General features: G+C 44.9%; 1 pseudogene across 1 annotated transcript; it reads right to left on the bottom strand.

The window, feature by feature from the left end:
• Window positions 1-5,817: 5,817 nt before the first annotated feature.
• Window positions 5,818-18,387, bottom strand: LOC310780463 (neurotrophic factor BDNF precursor form pseudogene; annotated as a pseudogene). The gene is made up of 2 exons: window positions 17,731-18,387; window positions 5,818-5,937 (listed from the first exon to the last, which is right to left on the bottom strand). The product of its transcript is annotated as a neurotrophic factor BDNF precursor form pseudogene (transcript).
• Window positions 18,388-19,207: the final 820 nt, after the last annotated feature.

Below are 19,207 nucleotides of genomic sequence, written 5' to 3'. Positions count from 1 at the left end.
CCCAGTCCCCCACGGTGTCCCCCAGGGTTCAATACTTGGTCCCCTACTATTTATCCTCTACATCCTACCACTTGGGCACATCCTCCGTAAACATGGCCTCCAATTCCACTGTTACGCAGATGATACACAGCTCTACCTTTCCACCAAGACCATCACTGCCGCCACCCACTCCACCCTCATCACCTGCCTTTCTGACATTAAAATCTGGATGCAAAAAAACTTTCTGAAACTCAACTGTGACAAATCCGAAATGATCATCATTGGCCCAAATTCCCTCACCCAGGATTTTTCTGTCAACATTGACGGCTCCACTGTAACCCCCTCCACCCAAGTCCGCAACCTTGGAATCATTCTCGACCCCACCCTCTCCTTCATCCCGCATGTCAACCAGATCACCAAAACTGCCTTCTTTCACCTCAGGAACATTGCCCGTCTACGCCCCTCACTATCCTTCTCTGCTGCCGAAACACTGACTCACGCTTTCATCACATCCCGACTGGACTACTGCAACAGCATCCTATACGGCACACCCACCAAAACCCTCAAAAAACTCCAATATGTCCAAAACTCCGCTGCTTGCATGCTCACCTCCACCCGCCGCTCCGACCACATCACCCCCATCCTCCACGATCTCCACTGGCTCCCCATCACGTAGAGGATTCAATTCAAATTATTATTCATCACCTTCAAAGCCCTCAACAACCTGGCCCCCTCCTATCTCTCTGACCTCCTTCATCTCCACACGCCTACCCGTCGCCTCAGGTCCGCAGATGCTAACCTCCTCCAAACCACCAGAACGAAGCTCCGGACCTGGGGCGACAGGGCCTTCGCTGCAGCTGCCCCCACCCTCTGGAACGCCCTCCCCAGCCATATCCGTCAAGCAGACACTCTGTCATCATTCAAACACGCCCTCAAAACCCACCTTTTCACCCTTGCTTTCAACCCATGAACTCCTTCCTCTCTCACCTTTTATTTATTTTCTTTATTTTCTTCTCTATTCTTAAGTTATTGTATTGTATTTTTTTGTATTGTGAAGCGTCTTTGAGCACTTGGAAAAGCGCTATATAAATCCAATGTATTATTATTATTATTATTATTCTTAGTAAAGAAGGTTACAAAATCATCAGCAGAGAGGGAGGGTTGAGGAGGGTGGAGAAGGTGGAAAATAGTTTGCTGGGGTTGGACGCGGAGGACTGGATTTCAGAGATGAAGAAGGAGGTTTTTGCTTTTGAGAGAGCAGAGGTAAAGTTGGAGTGGATAAGGTGGTAGGAAGAGAGATCTTCAGGGTGGTGTGATTTTCTCCATTTCCTCTCAGCTGCCCGAAGCACTGTTCGATGAGTTCGCAGAGATTCAGTCAGCCAAGGAGCAGGGGGAGAGGATCGGGCAGGCTTAGTGGTGAGTGGGCAAAGATAATCAAGGGCGGAGGAGAGAGAGGATAGAAGAGTGGTGGAAGCCCAGCAGACAGGAGAGAGAACTGCCTGGCTGAGGGAAGTAAGGAGAGGACGGCAGAAGAGAGGGAGTTAGGCGAGAGAGTTTTTAGGTTGCGACGAGTGGTGATGGGTGGGAGGTGGGGAGGGAGATGGGAAGGAAAGTGGTGGTCGGATACAGGAAGAGGGGTCACAGTGAGGTTGGAGGTGGAGCAGCATCTGGTGAAGACCAGGTCAAGCACGTTCCCTGCTTTGTGAGTTGCAGGGGATTGGGAGAGGTAGAGGTTGAAAGATGAGAAGAAGTTCAAGAAAGGCAGAGATTGCAAGGTTACCGACTGGATGTTGAAGTCGCCCAGGAGAATGAGTGGTGTACCATCCTCAGGAAAGACTGAGAGAAGGGTGTCCATCTCATCGAGGAAGTCACCAAGCTGACCAGGTGGGCGGTAGATTACCACAATGTTGAGCTTGATGGGTAGGGATACGGCAACTGCATGGGACTCAAAAGAGCATATAGAGAGATGAGAGAGAGGAGTGACAGTGTAGGTCCATTTGGGAGAGATGAGGAGACCAGTGCCTCCCCCACGGCCAGAGGCTCTGGGGTGTGAGAGAAGGAGTACCCAGCAGAGAGAGCTGCTGGCGTAGCAGTGTTTTCAGGTATAATCCAGGTCTCTGTGAGGGCTAGAAAGTGGAGGGATTGAGATAGAGCATGAGCTGAGATGGTCTCGGTTTTCTTAACAGCCAACTGGCAGTTCCAGAGTCCTCCGGAAATAGTAAAAGGACTACTTGTGCGCTTAGGGTAGGAACGATTACCTGGGTTACTACACCTGAAGACGCTGTGTCTACGGCGCCTATGGGCTGAGGTTACAACAGGGATGAGGAAACGACACAGTTAGGTATATGAGCAGGTAGTTAGTCAAAGTAGTAGAGAAGTAACAGAAGCCCTATTCTCTGGCCTACCCTCGATGGACTCCCACAGATAGACTCCATGGGGTTTATGCCCAGAGTCTTCGTGCCCAGAGGCTGCCGCTCTAGACTGACTATGCTAAGAAATACTGGTTCAACAGGGGCTCTAAGCTCCGCCTACACAATCAATCGGTCGTTCACAGCGGCTGCTCACCTGATGTCAGCTGAGAGCAATTTGCAGCTTTAAACTACTCTATATACTTTATACTACTCTTTTCCTGCTCTCTCCTCTTTCCCCCTTCCCCTGCTCCTTCCTCAACCCCTCCCCTTCCCTGCTCTCTCCTCCCCCACATTTCCCATTCCCTCCCCACCTCCTCCCTTCCCTGCTCTCTCCTCCCCCACATACCCCGCTCTCCCTCCCCACCTCTTCCCTTTTCCTGCTCTCTCCTCCCCCACATTCCCCCGCTCTCCCTCCCACCTCCTCCCTTTTCCTGATCTCTCCTCCCCCACTCTCCCTCCCTTGCTCCCCCCACCTCCTCCCTTTCCCTGCTCTCCCCTCCCCCACATTCCCATGTTCCCTCCCCATCTCCTTCCCTGTTCTCTCCTCCCCCACATTCCATCCCCCTTTTCTCCCTTTCTCTCTGCCTTTCTCTATCATATTATTGTTCAATCTTGTTATTATTACTAATTGCTACTGTTGTGTCAGCTAGATTTAGCTAGACATATTTTCTGTGAAGTCCTCTGAGACATGCTTGTGAATTAGGGCTATACAAATGAACTTGACTTGACTTTATATTATATATTAGGGTACACAAAAAGAGTAACAAATGGACAGGTAATAATTAAGTAATGATTGAGTACTCATACACTACTCAGTATGATGCACCACTTTACAATAGGGTACACAAAAAGACTAACTAATGGACAGGTAATAATTAAGTAATGATTAACTAACAATTAACTACTATACTCACAAACTGACCATTAACTAACCATTAACTTATGAGTAATTACTCTAGCCTACTAAGGAACTGACAACTAATAATTAATGAATGATTAACTAATGATTAAAGGCCATTAGCTAATCATTAACTATTCATTAACTAAAAGTTCATTTCTCATTAGTTTACTAGTAACTACTAGCCTCTATTATTTGTCAAGTCAAGTCAAGTTTATTTGTATAAACCTAATTCACAAGCATGTCTCAGAGGGCTTCACAGAAAATATGTCTAGCTAATTCTAGCTGACACAACAGTAGCAAATTACAGTAGTAATAATAACACATTGAACAATCATATGATGGAGAAATATAGAAAATATAGAATAGAATGGGTGCCATGCTTTAGAATAGTGGGGGAGGGAGAGCAGGGGGAATGTGAGAGAGGAGAGAGCTGGAAAGTGATGAGGTGGGGAGGGAATGGGAAATGTTGAGGAGGAGAGGAAGTGGGGAAGGAGCAGGGTAAGGGGGAAAGATGAGAGAGCAGGAGAACGGAGGGGGTGGGAGAGCGGGGGGATGTGGGGGAGGAGAGAGCAGGGAAAGGGAGGAGGTGGGGAGGGAATGGGAAATGTGGGGGAGGAGAGCAGGGAAGGATAGGTGGGGAAGGAGCAGGGGAAGGGGGAAAGAGAAAGATAATGGGTGCCATGCTTTAGAATAGAATGGGTGCCATGCTTTAGAATAGTGGGGAGAGTTCGCGAAGCGGAGGAGGTGGGGAGGGAGAGCAGGGGGAGTATGAGAGAGAGTATGTGGAGAGAACAGGGAAAGGAGGGGATGCCATGCTTTAGAGTAGAATGAGTGCCATGCTTTAGAGCAGCGTTTCTCAACTGGTGGGTCGCGGCCCAAAGGTGGGTCGCGGGGCCGTTTTGATTGGGTCGCGGACATTGGCCCAAAAAGAAAAGAAAAAAAAAAAATATATATATATATATATATATATATATATATATATATATTTCATTTGAGTTAAATTCAGATTATTGAAACTGGATTAGCCTGACCAGTTTTACTTGTTTAACAAGCTGAAGCATATGCTCTGCCTGTAATTCAAGAGAAGTCTGCCTTTTAATTTCATATTTAATTTTAGTTCAATTCAGATGATTGAAACTGGATTAGCATGGCCCCAGTTTAATTAAAAGTTATGACCAGTTTAACTAAAAAGCATATAGCCTGCCTGTGATTCAAGAAAAGTCTGCCTTTTTATTTCATATTAGTTAAATTCAGACTATTGAAACTGGATTAGCATGACCAGGTTAACTTGTTTTATTATTATTATTATTATTATTATTATTATTATTATTATTATTAACTTGTTTAAAAACATAGGCATGTAATTCAAGATAAGTCTGCCTTTTATTTCATATTTCATACAGTTCAAACAAGACTTTCTGAGCATGACCAGTTTGACTTGTTTACATTTAATAGCCCTGTAATTCAAGTCTGCCTTATTTCAATTGGTTTTTAGCCCTAGTTGCACTTCTGTTGCACTTTTTCGTTCATTTGAGGTTTATAACAGTGCATGAAGGCATTGTGTATTAAATGAATGCGCTATTTTTTGTGCAATAAATTTGAGTGGTTTAAAAAAAAATCTGAAATTTGGGTCACGACTTCATGACAAGGAAAATAGTGGGTCCTGAGGCTACACCAGTTGAGAACCACTGCTTTAGGGTGTGAGAGAGGAGAGAGCAGGAAAAGGGGGGAGCAAATCAGACAATCTGACTACTCTAGCCATTAACTGGAACTAACTAGAACACAGGGAATCTAGCTAATCTACAGCCTAGTCTGCCCTGTCCTATTCTGCTCTAGTCTGATTTTAGCCTGAACACTATAACAGGTCTGCAGCCTACAGTTAGGCTGTAGCTAATGTATCGCCTAACCTAAGCTATTCTAACCTACCGGCATCCCTCGACCAGTGATGGAGAGCACCGATGCCCCCCACCCCCACCCCGGGACACAGCGGCGCCCCCCTCCACCCCCAGTGCGCACAAGGAAACCTTTCCACCACATGGATTGCCTCAGTGACTTGATGGCTGAGGAGGAACCTTGTGAGGGCCGATGTACTGTAGGGGCCCAGCTATGGACCCCATCTGGGGACCCCCCTCCGGGATAGGCCGAGATGATGCCGGGCTAAACCATTTACAGAGTTTCAGATTATAGAAATAAAATTTACAAAAGAACAGAAAATTTTAAATATAAATATGAGTCCAACAAAAGGAATATGAACATTTAGTCTTTAAATGATCCTAAGATCAGGGAAGAAAGTTGAAAATGTAAAAAGGTAGAGTCCAAAAAGAAATAGAAAATTGAGTCTTTAAGTGTTCGTAAGTTCTGGTAATACTAGCTAATTAGCTAGGTGAAAAGGGGGAAAAAGATCAGGAGTTCCATGAGGGTGATCTGAGGGATCCATGAGTCTGCATTGGTGGCATCGACCAAGAAGAGAGGAGGCAAGGATAGGGGTTGGTGGTGATGATGAGGCCGGGGAAGGGGGGGAGGGCGTCAGGCAGGCAAAGGAGTAGTGGGTAGATGGGCCAGAGTGAAGACAGGTGGCCAGGACGATGACGATCGGATCGAGGGCTGCGGGCGGGTGGGGGTGTAAGTCAGGCCAGTGAAGGACACCTGAGGAGGAGAGAGAGAAGGGGGGAGAGCCACTACGGAGGAATCTGCACAGAGGTGGAACTAAGTTTGGCAGCTAATCATTTCCTGTCTATACTGCTGGGACAAGTGATACTATACTACAAAATCAAGTCTAGATGTATACTGATACTGCTGGCTTGAGAGGCTACCTTATTGTAAAGTGTTACCTTACATTCTACCAATTATGTCATTTGTTTAGTATTTAACTTGCAGACGGTCAACTATGACTGACTGGTAGATTTTTGCCCAGGGAGGCTCTATAGGCTAATACCAAAAATTGGGCTGGTTGAAATCAATATCATGATAATCATAAGGATTTTTCTCAATATTAATGTTGTTCATGCTAATGTAGGTTATCCTTGCAATTCAGTCTGAATACGAGGGATCAGCCGAGCAGCATTTTGGTAAACAAACCACGTCACTGGGTGGCAACGGCAATGGAATCCTATGGAGCCTGAGTTTGACCGTCTGACTCTAGCCGGCTGACCGTGTTTCCAATTTTAAAACTGTGACAGTTCACACAACTTTAACACGACATGAATGTATTATACATCAAACTCTTCAGCTAATTCTGCTCTCACTTAGAATGTCAAAATATAAGCGATGTGATGTAGCCTATACTTCTTGAGATTTAACGTTTGTTTGGCACAACTCATAGGCTACTAGTTAACTGCCGCGGGGTTACGCATTTTTGGGTGGCAGTGACGTCACACTGATTCGTCCTATAGCATCTAGAAACAACTCACCAAAATTGACTATATGAGGAATCAGCTGATCAGCATTTTTGTAAACAAACGGCGTCACTGCGTGGAAACAAACTGCGACAGTTCACACAACTTTAACTAAACATGCATATATTAGGCTATACATCAAACTCTTGAGCTACTTCTGCTATCACTCAGAATGTCAAAATATTAAGCGATGTGATATAGTTCTTGATTATATTTGTTTGGCACATTACATTAAATTATGTAATTTAGGCTAGCAGACGATTTTGTCCAAAGCGACTCAATATCACATTTTGTCAACAGTAGGCTACAGTAAACAACTATGCAACACAATCAATGACAGCTAGCCTAGATCAGAGGTTAGCAAATGTTTTTCAGCCAAGGACCCCTTACATATAGAAAATATACCGGGGACCCCCTCATTCTGATTTGTGATTTTGGGCTAAGCTTAATTGTTTCCATGGTAATGTGCTTGACTTTTAAATGTATAGGTTTGTTAGATTATAGAATGTAATCCATGAACCATTTTAGATTCAAAGCAGAAAATATTTTCCTTGAACTATGAAGCTTTTGCAAAAATAAAAAGTTTTTATTTTTATTTTCCTGAAAACTTTATGCGGGCCCCCTGGCAAAGTGCCACGGACCCCTGGGGGTCTCCGGACCCCCATTTGAGAACCACTGGCCTAGATAGATATACTACTAGATGACTTTGAAATCTCTGGGGAGTGGGGAGTTTATACTACACGACTTTTTCATTAAGATTGTTTATCACAACTGAAAAACTCACTGAAATACATTACACGACTGGAATCACAGATCAAAATACACTACCGGACTGTGCGCCCAGCAAACTCACGTCTTTCAAGTTATAAGACGGTGCCTTTAACCCACAACACAAATAACCAGCAAACTGACATGACCATACTAACCATACGGAAGCTAGACAATTTTAGTTAAAAAAAAGCGCCACTATATTACTGCATGACTCACTACGGTTTAAAATTGACTTTTCGAAGCCACAACATTATGTTAATTTAAAACAGGTTTCTATGCAAATGTGTCCTTTATTTCCTCTTTGGTACTTAGGGTATTTCGGATCACACACACACGAAACGGTTGCAATGGTATACTTTTATTTTGAAATTTGTAACGGGAAGTTACGGGAAATCTTTCTGACTTAACCGTGAGCAACCGGTATTATACTAGCGTCTTTGATGCTTCCCTATTATTCACGTGTGCCTTGGTATCATAAATATCTATTGTATGAACACTAGCTATTTGACTGCTTTTGGCTCATTGCCTCATAGTTTTTCATTGGATATTGACAGGATTCCACATGCACGTGTGAGTTGAGTTGAGTCACCACTAGCCTCAACGACTGATGAGTCTCGCGTTGAGGCTAAGTCACCACATGAGTTGAGTTGAGTCGGGTCATTGGACCAGTTTACACTACCCGACTCAACGCGAGAAATTCAAACATGTTTGATGTAACCGTTGTGGCTCCGACTGGCGTCGGGAGGCAGTTTACACTTGACGATTAGAAATCTGTACCCATAATACACTAACAGATTATGCTGCTAATTGGCACAACAACTGCCCACAACAACTGCAGACTAGTTTGAGTCAACAAAGACAGACTGAGCCCAACTAAATGAGGGGAACCGTCTGGGCCTTCTAGGTATTCAGTGAAGGCCCAAGAAGAAATTGAAAAGAAAATAATTCCCCCCCTAATAAATAATTTTTATTTGTTGATTTATTAGTTTTTATTCACTGAAATAACAGTAATAACGTCCCTAAATTGCTATGATCTTGGACTCACTTTGTTTCAGCAAATATGGGGTTAAATATTTAGACCAGCCCCCACAGGCAAATGGTATTTGATTGACAGCAAGCCAGCAACCCTTCGCGAATACACAGCTCTGGTCATGACACGGGGACGACAATTTTGATGACAGGTGTTTTAACCAATCAGAATTCCATTGAGTTGTGGGTGGGATATTTCCAGGCATTCGCGAAGACAAGCCAACCAGGAGATGAGACAAACGACAAGGAGGGAGGAGTTTATGATGATGTGAGAAATGGACGCAGCAGCGGTAGTTTTCAAGGAGTATTTCAATGCTTAGCCGCTTTCACACCGGCCTTGAAAGCCGCAAAATGCACGGAAAATCGGATCCGCGCCTCCGATTTGAAAGTTGTGAACACGGGTTGGTGGGTAATTGTTTTACGCCTTTCGTTCCGCCAGTGGACCTAGTCACAGCGCTGGGTTACCAGGCAACCCACCTCCACTTGAAAGCGTAGGAGCGGCAAGCCGGAACGGGGCGAATGGTCAGCTCATTCATAAAAAAAATTACAGGGGAAATCACCTCATGCAGCAATAAGAAAGGCATGAGTGAAAGTAAAAAAAGTAGCCTATACAATCATGACAGCAGGGGCGCCAGGAGGAATGCTCCGTGCCTATAAGTAGGTTAGGCTTTGTGCTCAAACGATGTTGACATTAGTAGGGAAAATTAACGGATATAATAATACGCTTCAGAGGACTATAGCTGTCTGTGGCGAGTTGGTCTGAGGATATTCCCTCTGGAAACCAGCTCCAGAACTGCAATCTGTCTAGCTAGTTGTGCATTCCCTTACAAAAACTACTAACGTTATAGTAGTCATGTGCATTTATAGTCTTTCAGAATGGACGCTAATTAGGCTACTTCATGGGAATAATTTGCTTTACAAAAAACTGGAACCAAAAGCTAAGAATTAGCCTTGTACCTACCTAATAGGCTACATGATGGTGCATCTGTGATCCAGTCGATCAGATTTATTGAAAGCCTTACCATGCTGCATGTGGACAACACTTTCGTGTTTTATCACTAATCACTTCGTTGGCTGGTATACATCGGCAATGTTTGGTTGTTGAATGAATTTGTTCAGCATACAGTAGCCTAGGCTACACTAACCTATGAAAATATTCATTTGGGCAAGGAGGAGCTGGGTGGAAATGCCTCTGCTCGCCTTTCAATCCGGGAGGGGTGGCTGTCACCTGAAAGCACACCCCAGGACGGGAATGTGGTGGTGCTGCTTGGTTGTGTGTGAAAGCAATTTCTGTGACGAGGCTGCTGGCTTTGCGGTAGTGTTAATTTTGTCGGCTATTTTTTAATTTAGTCTTAGTCTTAGTCCCGTGTTAAATGTCCTTGTTAGTATTTGTCATATTTAGTCAACCTCATCCTGTTTTTATTTAGTCAACTAAAAGTTTGAGCATTTTAGTCTCAGCTTAGTCAAATAAAACCATAAGTATTTTAGTCTAGTTTTAGTCAACGAAGTCAAGTCAAGTCAAGTCAAATTTTATTTATATAGCACCTTTCATACACAAAGGCAATTCAAGGTGCTTTACAAAAAAATAATCGAAAAAACAAGCAGCAAAGCAATGCACATATAAAAAACACATAAAAAACACAGCCGACAGTTTTAGTTAAAATATATACTCAAATTAACAAACATGAAACATTATTTCTGTTTTAAATAAGTTACAAGGCACTCTTCAGTATTATTATTACATGTACAGTCCATTTGTTGGAAATGTACAGGAAAAATCTTTTTAAAATTACAGGCCGAGAGAGGCAGTAGTTTAGTAGCAGTTAAAAGCAAGAGTAAACATAAAGGTCTTTAGCTTGGATTTAAAAATAGGCAGAGTAGGGGCAGATCTAATGTGTTCAGGGAGTTTGTTCCAGTTATGAGAGGCATAGTGGGAGAACGCGGCTTCACCATGTTTAGATTTGGTCCTTGGGACAATTAGTAGACCAGTGCCTGAAGATCTCAGGGATCTGGATGGTTCATAGTGTAGAAGCATTTCAGAGATGTAGTGTGGGCCTGACCCGTTGAGAGATTTGTAAACTATTAGCAGAATTTTAAAGTCTATTCTAAGATTTACTGGCAGCCAATGCAGGGATTTGAGAACTGGTGTAATGTGTTCAGCTTTCTTGGTTCTTGTTAGAACTCTAGCAGCCGCATTCTGAATGAGCTGAAGTTGTTTAACAGCTTTTTTGGGAAGACCATTGAAAAGACTGTTGCAGTAGTCTAGCCTGCTAGAAATGAAAGCATGAATTAGTTTTTCAAGATCTTGTTTGGACATATAGCCTCTAATCCTTGCTATATTTTTTAGATGATAGAAGGCAGATTTTCTTATAAGCTTGATGTGGGAGTTGAAATTTAGATCAGAGTCAATAATAATGCCAAGATTTTTTACCTGGTCCTTTGGCTTCAGAGATAGGGATTCGAGGTGAGCAGTAACTTTGAGCCTATCTTCTTTTTTGCCGAAGACAATTATCTCTGTTTTGTCTTTATTAAGTTGGAGAAAATTCTGGCACATCCAATCATTAATTTGCGCAAGGCACTGACACAGTGACTCTATGGGGGCATAGTCATCCGATGAGAGGGCTATGTAGAGTTGGGTGTCATCTGCATAGCTATGATAAGCTATTTTGTTTTTTTGCATAATTAGGCCCAGAGAGAGCATATAAAGGTTAAACAGGACAGGACCTAAAATTGATCCTTGGGGTACCCCACATGTCATTTTGGTTTGGTCAGATGTGTAGTTGCCAATGGAGACAAAGTAGTTCCTGTCTTGCAGATAAGATCTGAACCACTCTAGGACCGTGCCGGAAAGCCCGACCCAGTTTTCCAGTCTGTCCAATAGAATTTCGTGGTCAACCGTATCAAAGGCAGCGCTGAGGTCTAGTAACACTAAGATTGAGATTTTACCTGAATCAGTGTTCATTCGGATGTCATTTATAACTCTGATAAGCGCAGTTTCGGTGCTATGATGGGGTCGGAAGCCTGATTGGAAAGGATCTAGGAGGTCATTGGAGGATAGAAAGGTATTGAGTTGTTGGTAGACAGTTTTTTCGAGTATTTTGCTAATAAAGGGAAGATTTGATATTGGTCTGTAATTGCTGATTATAGAGGGGTCGAGGCTACGCTTCTTTAGCAAGGGCTTAACAACTGCAGTTTTTAGAGATTTTGGGAAAATGCCTGTAAGAAGAGAGGTATTAATTATCTTCAGTATGTCGGTCGCCAGGCAACTGTAGACATTTTTTAGAAAGCTTGTTGGCAGGGTGTCTAGGCAACACGATGAGGATTTAAGGCCTCGTATCGTTTCTTCTAGTTTCTTGTGGTCAATGACATTGAACTGAGTCATGTTAATTAAGCACCTATTCTGTGGGTGCGGCGGAGCCACATTTGTTCTTGATGTGGAAATAGTTAGTCTGATATTTATAATTTTATCCCTAAAGAAGGTCGCAAATTCATTGCATTTGACATTGGATAGAAGATCAGGGGCAATTTGTGGGGGGGGGTTTGTCAGCCTGTCAACAGTGGCAAAAAGAGTGCGAGCGTCATTGGTGTTTTTGCTGATAATGTCGGAGAAGAAGAATTTTCTGGAATTTTTTAGTTCCTGGTTGTAGGAGTGAAGACTATTTTTATAGATGTCATAATCGATGTGAAGTTTAGTTTTCCGCCATTTGCGCTCGGCTTTCCTACAATCTCTTTTTTTGTTATTTACAGAGGGAGCGTTTCTCCATGGTGCTTTTTTCTTACCGGAGATTAGTTTAGATCTAATGGGAGCTACAGCATCAATAGCCTTTAGGGTTTTAGAATTGAAGTTATCTAGGAGATCATTGACAGAGGCTGAGGAGAGGGAAGGGGCCAGCGAGAAAGCCTCCATGAACCGTGTGCTAGTGCTCTCGTTGATGTAACGCTTTTTGATGGTTTTTGACCGAGTAAGAGCGATAGGGGTGATCTTTAGTTCAAGAAAAATACAGAGATGGTCGGACAGAGCAACATCACTAGCTGAAAGAAACGATGACTCAAAGCCCTTGGTGATAAATAAATCTAGGGTATGGCCTCGATTGTGAGTGGGCCCAGAGACATGTTGTAACAGGTCAAAAGTGTCAAGGAGGTTATTCAATTCTTTGGCATTATTATCATTGGGGTTGTCAATATGAATATTAAAATCTCCTGCAATAGTTAAACAGTCATGTTCTATGGAGATTATAGAAAGGAGTTCTGAAAATTCATCAAAAAAACTACTAGAGTACTTAGGTGGTCTGTATATAATCAGTAGTAAAATAGAGGGAGAGCACTTCAGAACAGCGGCCAGATATTCAAATGATGAAAAGTCGCCAAACGATACCTGCTTGCATTGAAAAGCATCAGAGAAAATAATAGCTACTCCTCCCCCTTTCTTACCGACTCTGGGGGCGTCAATGTAGTTAAAGTTAGGTGGGGCTGACTCATTAAGAACATATTCCCTGTTGTTTAGATCAAGCCAGGTCTCTGTGAGGAACATGAGGTCCAGTTTATGACTCGTAATCAGATCGTTTATTAGAAGCGACTTGCTTACAAGTGACCTAATATTTAGCAGTGCAGCCTTGATAGCTGCACTGCTAGGTTGAATTTGTAAATGCTTTTCAGAGTGTCCCTGGAGAACAGATACTAGGCTTGGTCCTGGAACAGGACGTGCTGAGAGATAATCTTTGTTTGTTCTGTAGCTAATCAGGGTGGGGATAGTTAGACATCTGATCGTTTCATGATCCTCTGTGACCTTGTTTTTGGAGCAGAAAATGCTTTTTTCTTCAGTTTTCCCCTTTGGGGCGGGCAGGGAGATTGAGGGAAGGGTGAGCGGGTGGGAGGGGGAGGTGGTTTTGAGGGTGGGGGGTCGGAACAAGGAGGTCTTGGGGGTGGGGAGGAGCGAGGGGGTATTTGGGGTGGGGAGGAGCAGGGGGTGCTGGAGCGAGGGGGTCTTTGGGATGGGGGGGGGCGAGGAGGGGGAGATGTTGAGGGTGGGGAGGAGCAGGGGGCGCTGGCTATTCTGGCGTGAGTCTGTTCAGCCAGTGTGTTCATGACAGATGGAGAGGGCTGATTAGCCAGTTCTTTTAGGCCAGGAGTCTGTTCGGCCAGTGTGTTCATGACAGATGGAGAGGGCTGATTAGCCAGTTCTTTTAGGCCAGGCGGAGGGGTGCACTGCAGGCTAGCTAGTCCAGCGTCAGCCCGCTCAAACAGTTTGTTGGAGGTGCGGAGCGGGCTAGCTAGACTAACATTAACCTCCTCAATTAGCTTGTTCATGCCAGCTGAGAATGGCAGTAGGTGGAGGGAGGGGGAAAGGGAGGAGGGCGATGAGAGGGAGGTGGAGGAGTGGAGGGGGGGGAAAATGAGGTCTCCAAGGAAACAGCTGGGGGGGCGTCGCTCCCCGCCGGGTAAACACCTGGGGGGGCGTCGCTCTCCGCCGGGTCATCAGGCCGTTGAGCTGCGGTGGGGGGCGAGAAGAGGGAGGTGGGAGAGTGGAGGGGAGGGGGAAAGAGTGGGGAAGGGGGGGTGGAGGAGAAAGGGGGGGTGGAAGAGAGGAGGGGAGGGGAGAAGATGAAGTCGTCGTCGTTTGGTGGAGCGTTGACCAGTTGAGCCGCGGCGTCGACCTGTAGAGCCAGGACAGCGGCTGCCGGATGTGTGGCGTTGGTCAGTTGGGCCGGGGCGGCGGCAGGAGGTGGGGCGTCTTTGGTCAGTTGGGCCGGGGCGGCGGCAGGAGGTGGGGCGGCGACCTGTAGAGCCGGAGGTGTGGCGACTGCCGGAGGTGTGGCGTCATTGGTCAGTTGGGCAGGGTCGGCAGCTGGGCCGGAAGCTGCGTCGATCTGAGCATGGTCAGTGGCTGCAGGTGGAGCAGGGCTGGAGGAGAGCTCTGTGGCCGCTGCGTCAGGCTGTCTGTCTTGGGGAGGCTTTAGAGGGATCTTGACCTTGTAATAGTCCACCGTGTATAGTAGATTAGAACTCAGTAAAGCCTCGCCAGCACTATTGAGATAGCGCCCGTCCGTAGTGAAGAGGTGCTCACGCTGCCAGAACAAATTAAAATTCTCAATAAAGTTTACTTTATGTAGTGGGCAGGCGGTGGAAAGCCATGAGCTTAGGCCTAGTAGTCTGCTGAAGCGGTTCGTGCCCTGAGATGGTAAAGGACCACTGATAAAAGCCTCAATGTTTAGAGAGGCTAGCATATTCAGCAGATTGGTAAAATCAGATTTAAGTTTCTCTGATTCTTGCTTATAAATAACATTTTTTCCAATGTGCAGGATCACCCTAGTCACAGCTTTGTGAGATGTAAGTAGCTCTGTGATTTTTCCTGTTATGTCTGAGATTGCGTCTTGAGGGAAGCAGTATGTTTTGGAGTTTCTCCAACTCCTGATGTTTTTCACGGTGTAATCGCCTACTATCAGGGTTGTTATGGCTTGAGTGTCCTTGGGCTTTGAGACAGTGTTTCTTCCCTGAGGCCTTGTGCTAGCGCTAGCCTGATTTTCCTTCTCATGGAGCTGGGCAGCTATGTCAGCTGGAGGTGATCGAAGCAGGCCAAAACGATTCTCAAGTTGCAATTCCATTAGCGGAGGAGGGGGGGCTGTTCCTCCTCTCGTGACAGTAGTCCATGACCGCTCGTTTTGGTGTTTGTGGTTAAGCAGTTGACGACCCTCATCTCTCGTGCGGAGAGCCCGTGTCAGGCCATTAGCTTGCCGAGCCGAGCACCGCAGGCTGGAATTTAGGGAGGGCCAGCCTGTTGCTGAGCTGATTTCTGGGTTTTGTGGAGTAGTTGTGGATTCGGAAATCACTAATCTCTTTGGGATATGTCTTTGTTTATGCTTCGGGCTCGCAGTTTGGTTAGCGATGTTAGCACAGGCTTTCTCCGGAGCTGGCAGGCTAGCCGCATCAGCTAGCTCTAGGTTGGTAGCCATAGCAGTTTGACTCGGTAGCAGTGAGTCAGCATCCCTGAGAGCTAATGATAATGTACTCACGTTGCTCGTGACATTCCGTGCAATTTGACTCGATGGCAGTGAGTTATTTGAGAGATGAAATATCGTTGTTTCCAGTACGGCAATCCTTTGAAGATGATCACAGCAGCTTATATGAGGCATATTGTCCGACAGTCTCTGGAGTGCTAGGCTATGCTAGGCTATACTTAGCCTGGGTGAGCTCCGAAAGTGCTGTTAGTGGTGATTCCATAAAAATAGGTTAACGATTCAAAATGAAAGATCGTTACTAGAAAGTGGCGTAGTAGTAAAATCAGGGGGATAAAAGAAAAAAGAAAGTTTCGTAGTTAAAAAGCAAAAAGCTGGCAGAGAAGCAGGAGCAAGCAGAGAGGCGACTGTTTCTCTATCGGCAGCAAGGAGGAACCTGTGGACCGAAAACTGTTAACATTTTAGTCTAGTTTTAGTCAATGAAAACTGTTGAATCTGCTGATGCGCTTGCACTAGTAATGGTATTTCTAAGCAGTGTTGGCAACTCTTTCCCAGGGAAAGTAGCTAATGTTGATTCTGCCCACCCAGGCCAGTGTCGGCGTACGGCGGTAGCAAGACAAGTGGACCGTATTTACAGTCCCTGCTCAGCCCGCAGCTGAGGGGAGAATGGAGGGAGGCTGGCTCTGCTGTGTGGAAAGCACTCAGACTTCTCTGGATATAATGTAGACAAGCAAGTAGCTGTACATTTTGGGAACACAATGCCTCATACACCTATAGATAAGACCCTTAGCTAAGACTGGGCGGGTACTGTTGTAACTACTGCAAATGTTTTTAAGACAGCTAAATGTCAGCTAGATCTATGATGCTGCAGCACAGGAACCTGAACTGCTGCATTGAGGGGGGAAACAGTCTATAATTAGTGTTAATTTTGTCGTCTATTTTTAAATGTAGTCGTAGTCTTAGGCCCAATCCCAATTCCTATCTTAACCCTCAATCTTAACCCTCAGTCTCAAAAATGCGCACTCCCGCGAAGTGCTAGTGCTGTCCCGATTATCCGTGTGTTAAGTTAAGGGTCGAGTTTGAGGGCTGTACGGCCCTCAGTTTTAAGATTTTCCAAGACCACCCTTGGCGGTGAGTGCGATCCCAGAATCCCTTGCGTGTCATCAGCTAGATCCATTCAGATGGAAGATGGCGGCGAAAGGAGGAAAAGCAGCCCTACAAAGTTAAGTATTTCCTTGTTAATAGAGATGTACAAATTACGATAACCATTGTATTAGCTTAGTTTAATGTCATTTGCAGACATTAAATGTCATAAAATGACATTTAAACTAAGATAATACAATGGTTATCGTAATTTCTACATCTATATTATCAAGGAAATATTTGTAGGGATGCTTTTTTCCTCTCCTTTTGAATTGACAGACTGGACGGAGCTTTGGCATACTGCTGCCCCCCACAGTCTGAAGACGTATCTGCCTTTAAGGGCTGTCCCATTTTAAAGTCGCAAGATAGCCCTTAACACTTAGTTTTGAGGGCTACTAAGATTGAGGGTTGAGCTTGAGGGTTAAGATTGAGGGTTAAGAAAAGAATTGGGATTGGGCCTTAGTCCTGTGTCAAATGTCCTTGTTAGTTTTTATCATATTTACTCAAACTCATCGTCTTTTGGTTTAGTCAAGTTTTAGTCGACTAAAAGTTTGAGTATTTATAATTTTAGTCTCGTCTTAGTCAATGAAACTAAAAGTCTGAACATTTTAGTCTCGTCTTAGTCTTGGGGAAAAAAGTAGTCGACTAACATTTTTCGTCATAGTTTTCGTAGACGAAATTAACATTACTTTGCGGGCCTTCTGAACTGCAATTTTGCGCGATCTGTGTGTGAAAGCAGCTCTTGAAATCATTTCCAGGCTAGCAACTGGGAACTTTACGCTTCGTTTACATGCAGTTCGGGGGGGTGGTTACGGTTTCGAAGGCCCGGTTCTGATAGGCACGGTTCGCCACAAATCCTATGTAAAATCAGAGGGAAACTCTTCTAGTGTATTTTAAGCATTTTGATGGATGACTCATTATCTATATATATATATATATATTATATAGATAATTGCCATGGTTTCGGGTGTTTTGAGGTGTGAAAAATTCCATGAAGGGAGGGAGAGGAAATCCCCTACCCCCTTCACACATCCCAAAACCCCCACCGATCCGCGAACCTTGTCCGGTTTTTCGCCCCCCCCCCCCACCCCCCCCCCCCCGGATGCCTTGCAAGACCCATGCCTTGATTTTGCTGAAATGCCACTGACGACGCAGTCGCATGAAGTGTCTATCCTTATAAACCGCCAGCCAATCTTCTTTTTGCTATCCATGGTAAGCGCTCGCACGTAGGACTGTGTTGTCCTGCATTGGGAATTACTATGTTGCTTGTCTATTCCTCGGCACCTCTCCTTTGTGTCCCCCATGGGGTTGCATTTGGTCTCATAAAAGTATTGGTTCAGTTGGCCATTGGGGACAGGGAACTTTTCCATCACGGTAACTGTCTGCCCAGATATGTCTATTGCCGTCTTTTTATCCACAGCTGTCACCCACTGGCTAATTTTGTCACACACATCGAGCTCTCTGCACCGCGACTGACCGGAGCTTCGTCGCATCCTCATGGACATGTTAGCGGCATCCAGATGGTTTTTGTATTCCTCCAGGAACTCCACCCGCCGTGACTCGTCGACATCCTTCGTCTCCGTGGCGACTACAGAGGATGGGCCGCCACCGCCCTGGCTCTTATCACCGCCCTGTCCCAGTTGTGCCGCCTCTCCCTCCACCTCCAGCAGCTCCTCTGTCACTTGCTCAAACATCTCTGTGACTGAGGCCAATGCACTCGCAGCGACGCCCGGGGCGTCTTCCATAGGCGCAGCTCTTATGCAGCTGAAGAATGCAATAACCATAGTAAGGAACAGGATGGTCATCATCACTCTAACCTGGTGGAACTGCATGGAGAAAGACAGACAGAAAAGGGGAGGAAGGGAAGAGAGGGCATGGTGGTCAGTCAAAGAACATTTCCCAATATGGGAAATGCAGAAATCCCAACACTTTATAATGCTGTAACACATAAACTGGGTAGTTACTGAGGAACGAGTCAGGAAGAACCATTAGTTCATGAATAATGATTAGTTCATTAATAGTGGTAGTTCCTTAATGGTAGTTACTTAATTAAGAACTGAGCATTAGTTACCATGTTAACGAACCAGTAAGTAATAATTACTTCCTTAAAAATCTATATATATAGCCTATAATTATTTTCTTTCGCTAGTTCATGAGTAGTTAATGGGTAGTTCCTTAATGACCTTTAATGGTAGTTCCCTAATGATCCTTAATGGTAGTTACTTAAGAACTGACCATTAGTTATCATGGAACAGTCTGCCCAGTGACCTGAAAATAGTGAACAGTGCGGATAGATTCAAGTCCAGCCTAAAGACATGGCTCAAAAGGGACTATAATTAGCCTAGATATTCAGTTAAAGGCACTTTTACATGTTTCTATAGTGCCTTTTAAACATGGACTCTGGATCATGTCAGGCTACAGAGAACAGGATATTTTCAGGTTTTGCCTTTCTAAACATGAGGGGTCTTTGTTAAGAAACAACTGGATATGAGCCGTTTTTTCTGCCAGTGGGCGGGGGGGGGGGGGGGGGGGGGCGGTAGCATGTATCAAACACAAGAAATGTGATAGGAAACAGCTTTAGCTATGAGGCAGTCAAAATAGTGGTCGCACCGTCGTCAATCACTG

The sequence above is a fragment of the Poromitra crassiceps genome (genome assembly GCF_964638095.1).
Source record: "Poromitra crassiceps genome assembly, chromosome: 8".
Taxonomy (NCBI): Eukaryota; Metazoa; Chordata; class Actinopteri; order Beryciformes; family Melamphaidae; genus Poromitra; species Poromitra crassiceps.
This window is presented reverse-complemented; position numbering and strand designations above follow the sequence as displayed.